Consider the following 14,154-nt stretch of genomic DNA (forward strand, 5'->3'; position numbering starts at 1 on the left):
CCTCGCCTCTGCTCTGCATCCCCCTTTGACAGTTCCGGAGGTGGGCAGAGCTGTGGAGAGGTATGTGTCCTTCTCCTCCTTGTCTTACTGTAAAAGATCTGTCCTTGCTTCCTTGCCTCTGGAAATGTTGTCCTTGTCTCCTTGCATCCTTCTGCAGGGTTTTTCCGGAGGAATAGAGGGTGGAGTATTCATCTTTCCTATAGTGAGCCAGTAAGCTGCTGCCGGGCTGAAGTCTTTTGTGCCTTTCATGTGCTCTGGGAAGTAGATATTATCCACTCTAGGCAACTCGTATGTAAACATTTTCTACGAGTTGTCTTGTGGAAAATACTAGCCTGGTGAACCAGCGCCACCCGCTGGACGGCAAAATGTTTTGTCTACGGGTGGGTCTGGCCTCGCATAATGATTCAATGAAGCCAGAATGCCATGAATCTGGCAAACCAATTTCAACGCAAAGATGTGTTTTGAATCAAAGCGGGCAGGGTTTTGAGGGAAGGTTGTTCTCATCAACAATCTTCGGATGTATTATGCATCGAGGCCAGACTAAATTAGACATCCACATTTAGTCTGGTTTATCAGGCTAGGAAAATACCACAATGGGGGGCATTCAAGTGTCCTTCCCATGTCGGAGTTTGGTATTTACCATAATTCCCAGAGCAGATGAAAGCACCATTTCTTTCTCTTTACGTCAGAAACAGGAACAGCTTTGGCAGCCTTCTGCAGAACCCTTCAAAGGACCTCTTTGGGATGTTAGAACGCAGGACAGACACCACCGGGATCACTGTTTTAGACTTTGCAGGACCCCTCGTAGGACGCGTTGGTGGCGAGACACTCCCGTAGACAGCCGGCCACGTGCACTGTGGACACAGAAGAACAGGGGACGGAACATCAATAACGAGAACCACACCAAACAGAACATCACTAACGAGAACCACACCAAACAGAACATCACTAACGAGAACCACACCAAACAGAATATCAATATACATAGAGAACCGCACCAAATAGAACATCACTAAGGAGAACCACACCAAACAGAATATCAATATACATAGAGAACCGCACCAAATAGAACATCACTAAGGAGAACCACACCAAACAGAATATCAATATACAGTGAGTCCAATAAGTATTTGATCCCTTGCTAATTTTGTTGGTTTGCCTACTAACAAAGACATGATCAGTCAATAAATGTTATGATAATATGTATTCTAATATGGAGAGACAGAATATCAAAAAGAAAATCCAGAAATTAACTTAAGAGAATATATATTAATTTATTTCCATTTCATCAAGCAAAATAAGTATTTGATCCCCTGCCAACTGATAACAGTTCCGGGCCCACAGACCAGATGGGCACTTCCGATCAACTTGTCATCTGAATTAAAGACACCTGTACATACTAACATGCATAGACGACACATTGAATCAGCAGAATCAGTCCATAGTATGAGTGAATCAGTCACACTCCTAACTCACCAGCATGGGAAAGACCAAAGAGCGGTCAAATGATATCAGGGACAAGATTTTAGACCTGAACAAAGACTAAATATGCTACAAAGCCACAAGAAAGACACTGGTTATTAATGACCCAACTGTTGATGCATATCCTCCATAATGTGAGGAATGCAAAATGACAATCCATCAGCCTGTCTGGGGTTCTATACAGGATTTGACCTTTTTTAGGGATTTCATAATCATGAGAACAGAAAGAAAACACCCTAGACCTGTACGGGATGAACTAGGCAATGATATCAAAGCTACTGGGACCAAAATCACTGAGAAAACTACTGGTAGCACTTAATGCCACAGAGGTTTAAAATCCTGTAGTGCACACGCGGCACCTCTACATCAAAAGGAACCTGTGCAGTCCCACCTGAGGTTTACCAACGGACATCAGACTGGTTTAGGATATGATAAGGAGGTGCTGTAGTCAGATGAAACCAAAATCAATCTGTTTGGCATTAACACAATTCAATGTGTTTTGAGAAAGAGAACTGCTGTCTATGATCCCAAGAACACCCTCCTCACCATCATGCATGAAAGTGGTATCATTATGGTTTGAGAGTGATTGTCTGGCCAAGGCACAGGACAACTTCACATCGTCAACGAATGGATGGAGGGAGACATGTAATGTGCAATCCTGAGTGCAAACGTCCTTCCCTCCACCACTACACTGAAGGGTGGGCCATTTTTGGATCTCCCAACATGACAATAATACACAACATACAGTCAAATCAACGAAGGAGTGGCTCAATAAGAAGCATATTGAAGTCATGAAGTGGCCTAGACAGTCTCCAAATATTAACCCTATAGTATTTCTATGGAGGGAACCTCCCATTTGCCAAGCTACAGCCACAAACTATTCATATTTTAGAGATAATCTGCAAAGAAAAATGGGAAAAAATATGTTCTACTATATGCACAAACATTGTCATCAACTAAAAGAAGCATCTGACCTCAGTGCTAGACAAGTAGGGCTTTGCCACAAAGCATTTTATCTTCTTTAGCTAGAGGGGTCAAATACTTATTGGCCTAAATTAAATACAAATAAATTAAAATATATTAGTTTAAGTTATTTTCTGGAATTTCTTTTTGATATTCTGTCTCCCCATGTTTGAATACACATTATCATCAATTTATAGACTGATCATGTCTTTATTAGTGGGAAAACCGGCAAAATCAGCAAGGGATCAAATACATATTGGACTCACTGTACATAGAGAACCGCACCAAATAGAACATCACTAAGGAGAACCACACCAAACAGAATATCAATATACATAGAGAACCACACCAAATAGAACATGATTATAAGTAGAGAACCACACTCAAAAGAACACAAATTAGGAGAACCACGCCCAAACAGCACATCAATTTACGCAAAGAACAACACATAACCTGTGATTAGACACAAATGAAGAACCACGCAGACTGTTGTTTACTGTAAAATACAAGATTATGAACTGAGAGCACATTGATCGTACATTATAGCAGTAGCGGTGGGTGGAAATGTTGATTGGGGAAGCACTATACAGAATAGCGCAGGTGACGTCAGCATAATAAGAGGTGTCGATAGGCATGGATTTCAGTTCTTGCCTAGCTCTATTTAATATGCCATGATGAGGTTTGCAGCAAGTGAAACGTGTAAGTAAAATAGACACAAGCTTGCTCCACAAAAAAATCCCAAACTGTTTTGAGATGTGCACGATGCAAGGGATCACTAGAGAAGGGACAGCTTGCATAGTCTAAAACCTCGGATATGCTCTCAGATATCAGCTACCAACCATTCCAGTGCAAGTCCATCACCACAAAACCGGAGACCTTTTGTAGCCTAACAGACAAGCGTCACAAAATAAGAGTTTCCACGTAGTCCACCAGATCCCCATCAGCCCAGCCCTCTGCACGACAGAAGAGAAAACTTAAACAACAACAAATGCACTGTTTTTCTATCCCTGCTTGTTGTCACACGCGCCCTACTGTTATTCGTGACGACAGCCAGGAAATATTGCGCAATACTGAGGAAACAATCAAAACATCAAAACATTGAGTGGGCCTGCTAGGGTCAGTCCATCTGCCACGAATGACTTTATCCCGCATTGACCACAACAGCCAATAAGACGTCCTTGATTACAGCACAAAAACACCAGCTCTCACCTCTATTCTCTACAACCGACAGTGGGATACGCGCACACAACAAAAGCACCTCAGTAACTTTACGACAACATAATTTGCCATAACCGCATTGAACATCGAGGCACTCGGCGGTGCTATTACAAGTAGCAAGCTAAACATGACTTACCCACCAGTTGCCTCTCGAGAGCACTCTGCGAATTAGGTTCATCAAATCGCCTATCCAATTCCTTTGCAAATCATAGACTGTATGGTCCAAATACCGTCCCTGTAGGAATCCCAACACCGATCTCAAGACATGTTCTCTTTTGCTCTCCATGGTGTCAATATAAAACTCTGTACTGTCCGTGAATGACACTGAAGAACAGCGCGGGTAAAATGTCATCTCTTTTACAAAATACTTATTTGATATTGGTGGTCAACAGCTTTAGGGCGGGTTTATTAGAGCCAACTTCCAATCACTACGAGAAAGCCAGGAGAAGCACATCCGTCTAAAATTTACCCAGGAAGTTTCTCCATACAATGCACAGCATTACAGCCGCACTCTGATTGGCCAATGCTCCTCAATGTTTTATCAATCGGCGGCAAGAGATCTGGTGAAGCAACATGCTGTTGCTGTATGCATGCTTCCCTTCATACACGTCAGTAGCCGAACCAGAAGACTGCTCGTCGCCATGGTTACTCCTCAAACAAAATCATGCACTCGTGAGGGAATGTGGTAGAAATCATAGCCTAGATGTTAAAAGAACTGCAATTTTAACCCGCCACCGGTTAAAATTAAATGTAGCCTTCATGAAAATACAGTATATAGAATCTTGACAATATTAATCAATAAATATGGTTCGTTTTTCAGCTGAGTTCCAGTAGGCTGTGCTTCCCCTAGCTTCCAATAGGAGTCGCCACTGCATGATATAGTGCATCCAGACAAAAAAGATTCATTTGAAGGGTTCAGATGCAAAACCCCCTATGTGCCTTTTCAAAAAATAATCTTAATTCATTTTTATTTAATACAAAACTATCAAAATTGCATATTTTTTTTATCTTCTTTGTGTAATATAACTATTTATATGTATAATCAAGTACCTAAATGTAAACCAAACCAACAGCAGGGTTCTCTAAAAATATAGAAGTGCAGGTCTTCAGAAATGGAGTTAGGGGTTTTTGCATCTGAACTCTTCATTTGCTTAGCTGTCTCTTTGGTGCTTTGGGCCTATGCTACATATGTGCTGTGACGATTTTGCTCAATAAAGAAAATACATTACATGTGTCTTAAGCCGTCATTATAGGCCTATATTTGCATGTTCTCACACTTTACACAGACACACATACAGACAGTACATAGAACACACACACACACACACACACACACACACACACACACACACACACACACACACACACACACACACACACACACACACACACACACACACACACACACACACACACACACACACACACACACACACACACACATGTGCTTTGAATTGCAGCGGATTCCTCCCACAATGGTCAGCATAATGGTTTTTACATAGTAAATGGAACCAAATGTATTCAATGAATTACATGTGCACTTTTCACTCCAATTTCATTTCTTTCTTTCTTTCTTTCTTTCTTTCTTTCTTTCTTTCTTTCTTTCTTTCTTTCTTTCTTTCTTTCTTTCTTTCTTCTGTGTGTGTGTGTGTGTGTGCGTGCGTGCGTGCGTGCGTGCGTGTGTGTGTGTGTGTGTGTGTGCGTGCGTGCGTGCGTGTGTGTGTGTGTGTGTGTGTGCGTCCAGTGGGAGACGTGATACATTCAGACCAGGGCAGCTCAGACTCAGGCGGATTGGAGGGCAGCCCTTACCCATGAAGTGCTCAAGGCATTGTCACACACACACACACACACACACACACACACACACACACACACACACACACACACACACACACACACACACACACACACACACACACACACACACACACACACACACACACACCATAGTCGCTGGGTAATCTAGTCTGACGGGCCAGAAGTGTTATGTAAAGCTTACCTATTGTGTCGCCCCCATCTATCTACTCTCCAACTTCATGGGCAACACACACACACACACACACGCACACACGAACACACACACACACACACACACACACACACACACACACACACACACATGCAATCACAAGTACCCATGCACACACACACACACACACACACACACACACACACACACACACACACACACACACACACACACACACACACACACACACACACACACACACACACACACACACACACACACACACACACACAGAGAGAGAGAGAGAGAGAGAGAGAGGAAAAGCTTGCTGTGGCAGCATAGTCACAGTCTCCTCATTGTCCCTTTAACTCTGCAATGTAACCCTGCATTATACTATTATATAAAGTACCAACGCCAAATAAAACTCCCAACACATTACACAAGACGCAATACTAATGGCTCCAAAGTGTCCAACACATTACACAAGACATACATAACACAAATGGCTCCCCCTAAAAAACAGTGAAGGCAGCCATTGTCTTAATGGGTAGGGATGTGGGTTTAAGATAAGTGGGTTGCAGGTTTGAATCCCTGGCCTCGCGACGCCATCCTCTGTACTCCACCCAAAGATTTTGGCTCCGCACATCGTCTGGCAAAAGCCTCGAGCTCGGTTCTCTCAGTGTTTCGCCAATCAGCAAACAGTTGAGAGTGGTGACGTAGAACTCACCCGCGAGCTCCGTTACTGATTGGTTAAGGTAACTATATTCACACTTTCGTTTTGTTATTTGTATGCTTTTGCGACGCTATAACATAACAGGCATGCTAATAAAGCACAATATGGGTTTTAATTTGAGTTTGGAACTTCAATTAATTTAAATGATAGAGTAAGATCAGACCATCTCCCATCGTCCACGGAGACGGATTCCTCATGGCTTTTGCCAGACGGAGTCAACAGTCGGCTATTCGCCCAGGCTGTTGAATCCCATCCTTACCGCACAAATACACCTAGCGCGACAAGAGCGAGGCGAGCGACGGATGTTATTGACTTTGCATTGAGTCGCACGACAAAAGCGATTCTGAAGACTAGAGCGATTCACACGCCGAGAGCGACAGTTTGAAGTTGAAATCCTTTCAACTTTCTGTGACGCAGTTCGGCGACCAGCCACGACAGCTAATGACTGTGTAGAGGTCAGTGACCACAGCCAATGGGAATGGGAATGCTTTGCCTGGACATACGCTAGTCGCTTCAATCGCTCGTATCGCTCTTGCTGCACAGAAGAGATTTTCTGTCACTTCAATCGCGTCGCGGCTGGTCTATTTGTCCGGTAACTACGCATCCATCCATTGGATAAAAGTGTCAGATGAGTGTAATGTAATGTAGTGTAATGTTTGTGGAACTAACACCAATGGCAGACAAGACAATGAGGATATTTATTTAACGTCTGCATTACCCGCTAAACCAGTGTTTCTCAACTGGTGGGTCGTGACCCAAAAGTGGGTCGCGGAGGGGTCATGGGTGGGTCGCAGAGCCATGTTTTAAAAAAAATCGTAATTCATTGATTCGCTAATAAAAACAAAACAAAAAAAACATTTTTTTTCACAACTTTTCCTGCAACAATTTACAACTTTTATTTTGATAAGCGATTGAACTTGTGCCATCTGGCGTCATAGATAAAATCAGAATGTTTATGCGAGATAGTAGCGTGCAACCAGTCATTCGAGTGTCGCTAAAAAAAATTGGGTCGCGACCGAATGAGATTCGAAAATGGTGGGTCCCAAGACTGTTCCAGTTGAGAACCATTGCTCTACACAGTTCGACCAACATTGAAAGTAGTGCGGTAGAAAACTGCAGAAAACAGTGGCCCATTGAAATTATTCACAAATCCTGGTGGGAGGGTGGGGATGCACAGAAAGAGACAGAGCCAGAGATTGCACAAGAGATGGAGAGAAATAGAAAGAGATGGAAAGTGTGTGTGTGTGTGTGTGTGTGTGTGTGTGTGTGTGTGTGTGTGTGTGTGTGTGTGTGTGTGTGTGTGTGTGTGTGTGTGTGTGTGTGTGTGTGTGTGTGTTTCATTAGCCCGAGTCTAGCGATTATGCCCCCTCACCATATCACAGCAATTTAATGAGACACATTTAGGCCCAAACTCAGGATCACATAATTGCATTAACTTTGCACACACACACACACACACACACACACACACACACACACACACACACACACACACACACACACACACACACACACACACACACACACACACACTTTCCATCTCTTTCTGTTTCTCTCCGTCTCTTGTCTGTCTCTATCTCTTTCTCTGCCGAACTCTCTCTCTCTTTCACACACACACACACACACACACACATACAGTACACACACACACACACACACACACACACACACACACACACACACACACACACACACACACACACACACACACACACACACACACACACACACACACACATACAGTACACACACACACACACACACACACACACACACACATACAGTACACACACACACACACACACACACACACACACACACACACACACACAGTACACACACACACGCACACACAGACACACACAACACACAAGGCTAGAAGATCAGCATACATGAAGGGCTGTCGGCAGTATCAGCGACTGGGCTGAACTCACCCAAAACTAAAACTGGACCAAACACCAGATCAGTTACAGCAGTGGCTCTCAAACTTATTTAAAGTATTTTTTGGGGGGCTTTTCAGCCTGTATTGGTTTTAGTGAGACAGGATAGTGAAGGAGAGACAGGAAGTGAGTTGGGAGAGAGAGACGGGGAAGGACTGGCAAAGGACCCGTACCGGGAATCGAACCCGGGCCGGACGAGCGGTAAACGTGTGCCCTACCATATTAGCCACGGTAGGGCCCCTTCTCAAACTTTTTTACAGCAGGGACCCGCCTTAGTTTTGGACTCAAGAATATTTTTGCGAGTTGCTTGGAGATTGATGCCTGAATTTCTCTTTTCCTTTCATGTTTTGTTTTAGGGCTTTATTCTTTATTCTTTATTCTCATTATGAGAGGACGGTAAAGATGGTGACGGGAGATATGACTGATGCGTCCTTCCTTCACCCGCCCAGTCTGGCAACACAGATGGGAAAGGCAGTATAATTTGTCTCTGCCATGTTAAAATGTCAACAGTTATCTCAGGTAAATTGCAAAACATTTGGAGCAAAATGTATGCTTTGATGGTGCATACAGTCGGTCCCCCTACAATGCACACCCTTTACCGAGGTAATGCCACGTCATCCACCTCGGTACGTACCGGGCCTAGCTGCAGTGTACCCAAACAACCGCCGGGTGGCACTTGGGAGCGCTTGGAATGTTTTAGACGATGCTGACGGCATATTAATATATGCTCATATTCACCAGCACGCACCGATTCAGCGGATAACAACATGCCTATAAATTGTGTGAGAACACCTCCAGGAAGTAGGAAGAGTCATAAAAAGAATAGCCTAAATAATGTAATGAATTTTCTTTTTTTTTTTTAAATGATGATCGGATGAATTGCATTAATGTGCAAGCGTAGTGTAGCCAGAAGCCATAATCGCATCGCAAGATTTGAAACGTCTAATATTGCAACTTCAGACTTGTTGTCTAGATGTGGATACTTTTTCGTTTGGTAAAAATTACTGAGAGTGCAATACACCTCACCGCAGTAGCCTAACAGCGCTTCGTTTGAGCGTGTAAGCGTTGGCTATTTATCTCACATCGCCAACAGCTGGGGCGATAACCTAACCTACACTTCCCTAATGAATTTAATGTTGTCACATTGGCAAAAATTAGCAAGCGACTGATATTGCTGTTTTCGTGCTCAAATTAAGTGTAACCAACTGTCGGATTATGTGTCGCAGGTGAGAAAGTGCGCATTTTTCCAGCGACACCTCTCCTTGTTACCAAATACCCTGGAGAGTACTGTACACCACAAATACGCCAAGACACAAATATTGAGTTTTAAAATAATATTTATTAACTAAACAGAAATCTAAAAGAGTCCCGGGGCACCCCAAATCTATACAAGTCCGAAATTCCAAATTTCCTTGGAGATCCCCCCCACAGTCATCCGTTCCGAAGGAGGCGGAGGAGCGGTGGCCAGGTGTCCATCCATTGCGAGGCTGGGGAGACAGGAAGAGCTTGGTGACAGTAGGCTTGATTCCATAGGCAGTCCAAATGACACTCACTTCCATAATTAAGTAGGCTACGCAGGTAATCGCTGCACTTATTCCACGTGATTTACAACACTGCACTCGCTAGTCTAGGTTAAACGTTAGGGGTGAAGTTGCTCAGCACTCGCACACGGCACGGCTCACTGCAATGTGTGCTGCGATTCAAGGCCAGCGGTGTTAAAAGTGAGTCCAAGTACAACTGGGTTTGGAGAGAGAGAGAGAGAGGGGGGGGGGAAATATATGCTGGGAAATATAGGCCTATGCAATGTCATCTCATAATCATGGAGTTCCTCATGCGATTTCATCTGGGTCAGTCAGAAATGCACACCTTGCGCACCGGGAAGTGTGTTTTTTCAAACAAGAAAACTGGTTCATCATATGCATGGCTTAAACTGACTTTAATGTTTGCCAACGTGCTATAGTTTTCCTCTCATAATAGCACCTGGCGACTGTGACCACAGTTAGATGACCTCGCGCGCGTAAACCCATTAAAATATAGCCTAGCCTTCTGTGGCTATTCAGTTTCAGAGCAATATGAACCAATCAGGTCGGCGTTGCTATTAAGCAAAATACATCCCTGATGTCTACTTAACTAAAATAAGATGCATTTGTCTAATATTTGGAGACATCGCCTTGCTCTTTCTGCGGGGAATTAAGCGCCTCTCTCCCTCGCTCTCTCTCTCTCCCTCTCTCGCCCACACACACACACACACACACACACACAGTTTGGAGAGGACGCATTTAAACTGTAACAGTTTAGGCAGTAGGGGAGAGCAGGGACTCATGAAACTCGGGACGAATGAAACACTGCGATTTACTCGAAAACTTTAACATATCCGAAAGTATGAAAAGTCAAAGTTGTCAGGTTTAGGCTACAGGCAAAAGGGATTTTAGTGTCAGTAGACACTGTCGGGACGAATGAAACACCCGTTTCATCCGTCCCTCTCGCCCATTGACTTAAAGCAGGATCAAAATAAAATGGGAGCACTTGAGATGACTATGTTCCAACTTGTCTTGAGCACCGTCGTAGCGCAACAAATCATTATCGTAAACATAGCCTAGATAATTGGAAATTACAAAAAATAGGCTACATTTTATAGACTTTGGCTATAGGCTAAGCCGACTCCTCTACCTGTTTGAATTAGTGCAGCCTTACAGGGAGGACGTTAATTTGGCATAGGTCAACTGCAAGAGACTACTAATTTGTGACTTGACGTGATGTGTGAATAATTAGGCTACGATATGCAACAGGCATTTAGCCGCACTCAGTCATTCATTGGGTGAATGTCCCGACCCTGTGTGTCCGCGTGCATGCATGGGGTGGGGAAAAATACATCAAGCGTGCCATCACCACCCATCCCCCCGGACCCACGAAACCCACTGAAGATCCAAGCAATTGTAGTCTGTCAGTAGGCCTATTTTAGTGTGGGCCCAGGTAGTTGAATTCATGGCATGGCCTGGTTATCTCAATAGTGCCAAGAAGATGTTTGCCCTCAGGCTAGTGTGTTCATAAAGCGCATGTTCGATTTGCTGTAATAGGCTACGATCAGTAAGCCTCAACTTGTCTGTCGTGTCTTTTCCTTCTTTCGATATTTTGTAAAATAGGCCCACGTTAAAGCCTAAATATGATAATAGGCCTAAGTAAGGCTAATAAAGTAAGCTAAATAAGTTAGGCCTAAATAAAGTTGTTTTAGCCTATGAACTCAGGCAATGCAGAAATTTGCGGAGGGATTTTGGATATCTTGGCCTATAGGCTACCGATGGCTTTATGAACTTCATGACTGGGCTACAAGATAGTCGGGTAAACATATTGACTTGTAGACCACCAACATCTGATGCTGAAGTGGGGGAGGGTGTTTTTTTTCACTTCAAATGTTCCCCGACACACACACACACACACACACACACACACACACACACACACACACACACACACACACACACACACACACACACACACACACACACACACACACACACACAGATACGCGCTAATCGCTCTCTCTCTCTCCGTCTCTCCCTCTCTTTCTCATTGTTGCTATACGTGCATCTGGATAGGCATAGGCAGTGTGGTCACCCAGCACATTTTCATAGAAATGCTGTGGGTTTTTTTTAATGAAATCTTTATTCAGTTATTTGTGAACAGTCTCTGCATTTCACTTTCGATGTTGCGTCACCGTGGACAAGTGTCTGCTCGAAAACTTAATGCAAAGCGGCTAAAATGTTCAGAACGTGTTGAACTTTTCAGAACATGAATGTTTGTCTGTGGGGGATGGGTGGGTTACAGCAGTGCAGTGCAGTGCACGGGACTGCACAGCCTTTTGTGACATGTCGTGGCGCGACAGGTTATCCAGCCTCCGAAGGAGTCCCCAGTCATAGCCTACTGTTGGTTCGCATCTCCACCGAAGCAACTGAATTTGCAGTCCTAATCACAGATGATTAGCCACACCTGGTGTAACAGATGTATTGTCATGTGTGCATCACATCCCCAGTTAACCGGAATCCCGTCGATCGCGCACAACAGCGCATTGAAAGGATGAAATGTTCACAAGCACCAATACAAAAAAAACGTCTTCAACCTATTAGTCCGTAGGCTATCCTGAGGATATCCGTTCCTGACTTGAATAGGTAGTGCAGAAATAATTAACAGACATCACTTAGCCTATAAGTTAGGAGCGGAATTGAGACGGTGAATGCAGGACAGAATAATGAAAACAAAACACCGTCGACTGGCGGTCTTGTTTAGGGATCACGCTTGTGTTATTATCAAATACCCAATGTTACGTGCGCAATTGGCTGACTCTTTCCACTTGTAGCCTAAAACTGAGGGAGGGATCAACATACAATGAGCTACACTGAAGCAGATTACTCTGCTTCGCAAAAAAAAACCCAGTGCACCAATAATACCCCGTCTTCAACCTACTATTTAGGCTACCAGATATATAGGCTAGTAATAGTATTAAGTTGTGCTACCTTGTTTTTTGTGGTAACGACAGTGTAGATCAGGTAATAACCTGCAATAGGGGAAGCGGCATGCGCCAGTTTTAAAGACGGAATGTCGTCGCCAAATGTAAAATCACCTCTCTCATGCTGACATGACGGGGCACTACTTCATTAGGCTACAATGTTGTTCATGTCTGTTTGACTCACACTATACGAGTGGTTCAATTTGTGTTTTTGTGCTCATCGCACAAATGAGACAGACAGGCTTGCTTGATAGGGCTACACAAAGCAAGCGACATCGGTCCACTCAAAATGGTCCGAACTCCGCCGCTTGATTTCATGTCTCCTCAGTCTCTCCATTACGGTTTATTAGCCTACTCTGTTTTGCTATTTTCGTTATTCTTAGCCCTGGCATTACAGATGAAGCAACTGTGATCAGTGAGGTTGTGGAAACGGTTGAATAGGCCTATATGGTCCTAAATTGGGTTATTGTGGTTGTGGTCTTGTTTAGGGCTCACACTTGTGTTATTATCAAATGCCCTATCAAATGCCCAATGCTAAATAAAACATGCAATTTGCTGACTGTATTTCTACTACTACTAAAACTGGGGGACGGGCAAGGACGGAAGCACAAACAGACCATAGACACAGGCAGACGCTGCTCTGCAAAAGCGGTGCTATACTGCCCCCCGCATTCCGAATGGCCACAGGGTGTAATGATCACGGTACGCTGTCGCGGCCCGGCACGGTAATGAGCAGATTGAAGTTACACCATCTGTATATTCTATTGGTAACACTTTATTTTAGGCATACATCTATTAGCACTAATACATATAATGTTCCTTTATAAGTAACTTGTAAGGCATGTACAAAGCAAAATCAAACATTTGTTAGGCATGTATTCGCAGATGTCTTGTTCATGCACAATAAGGGATTTATTACCAATTTAACCTTAGTAAGGACCTAGTAGGCCTTAGCGTTTGCTTAGTAGGCCTACATGCCTTACAAGTTACTTATGCAGGCATTAACATTGTATGTATTAGTGCTAATAGATGTATCCCTAAAATAAAGTGTTACCATTCTATTTTATGATGGTGCATACAGGCAGGACCGCTGACAGCGTTGGCTGGGCCCAGGACAAAGACATCTGAAAGGGCCCCAAACCCACACCCAACCCCAACCCAATACAATGTAATGAGGATCCATTTCTGGGCCCCCTCTCTCCTTGGGCCCGGGACAAGTGACCCTTTTGTCCCCCCTGTCGGCTTCCCTGCATAGAGGTATGTTCTACATTACATTACATAACATATGGGGGAAGTTTTCATTATGACTTAGAAATGTACACTTTTCATACATGAATCAGGACAG

The 14,154-nt window shown here is 43.8% G+C and overlaps 1 protein-coding gene across 1 annotated transcript in view; it reads right to left on the minus strand.

Annotated features, from left to right (window-relative positions):
• Window positions 1-601: 601 nt before the first annotated feature.
• Window positions 602-14,154, minus strand: part of kcna4 (potassium voltage-gated channel, shaker-related subfamily, member 4) — a 110,434-nt gene continuing 96,881 nt past the window's right edge. The window contains exon 2 of the mRNA XM_063190716.1: window positions 602-854. The gene's annotated coding sequence lies outside the window, so the exon portion shown is untranslated. The remainder of the gene's footprint in view (window positions 855-14,154) is intronic.

This window comes from Engraulis encrasicolus, chromosome 23 (genome assembly GCF_034702125.1).
Source record: "Engraulis encrasicolus isolate BLACKSEA-1 chromosome 23, IST_EnEncr_1.0, whole genome shotgun sequence".
Taxonomy (NCBI): Eukaryota; Metazoa; Chordata; class Actinopteri; order Clupeiformes; family Engraulidae; genus Engraulis; species Engraulis encrasicolus.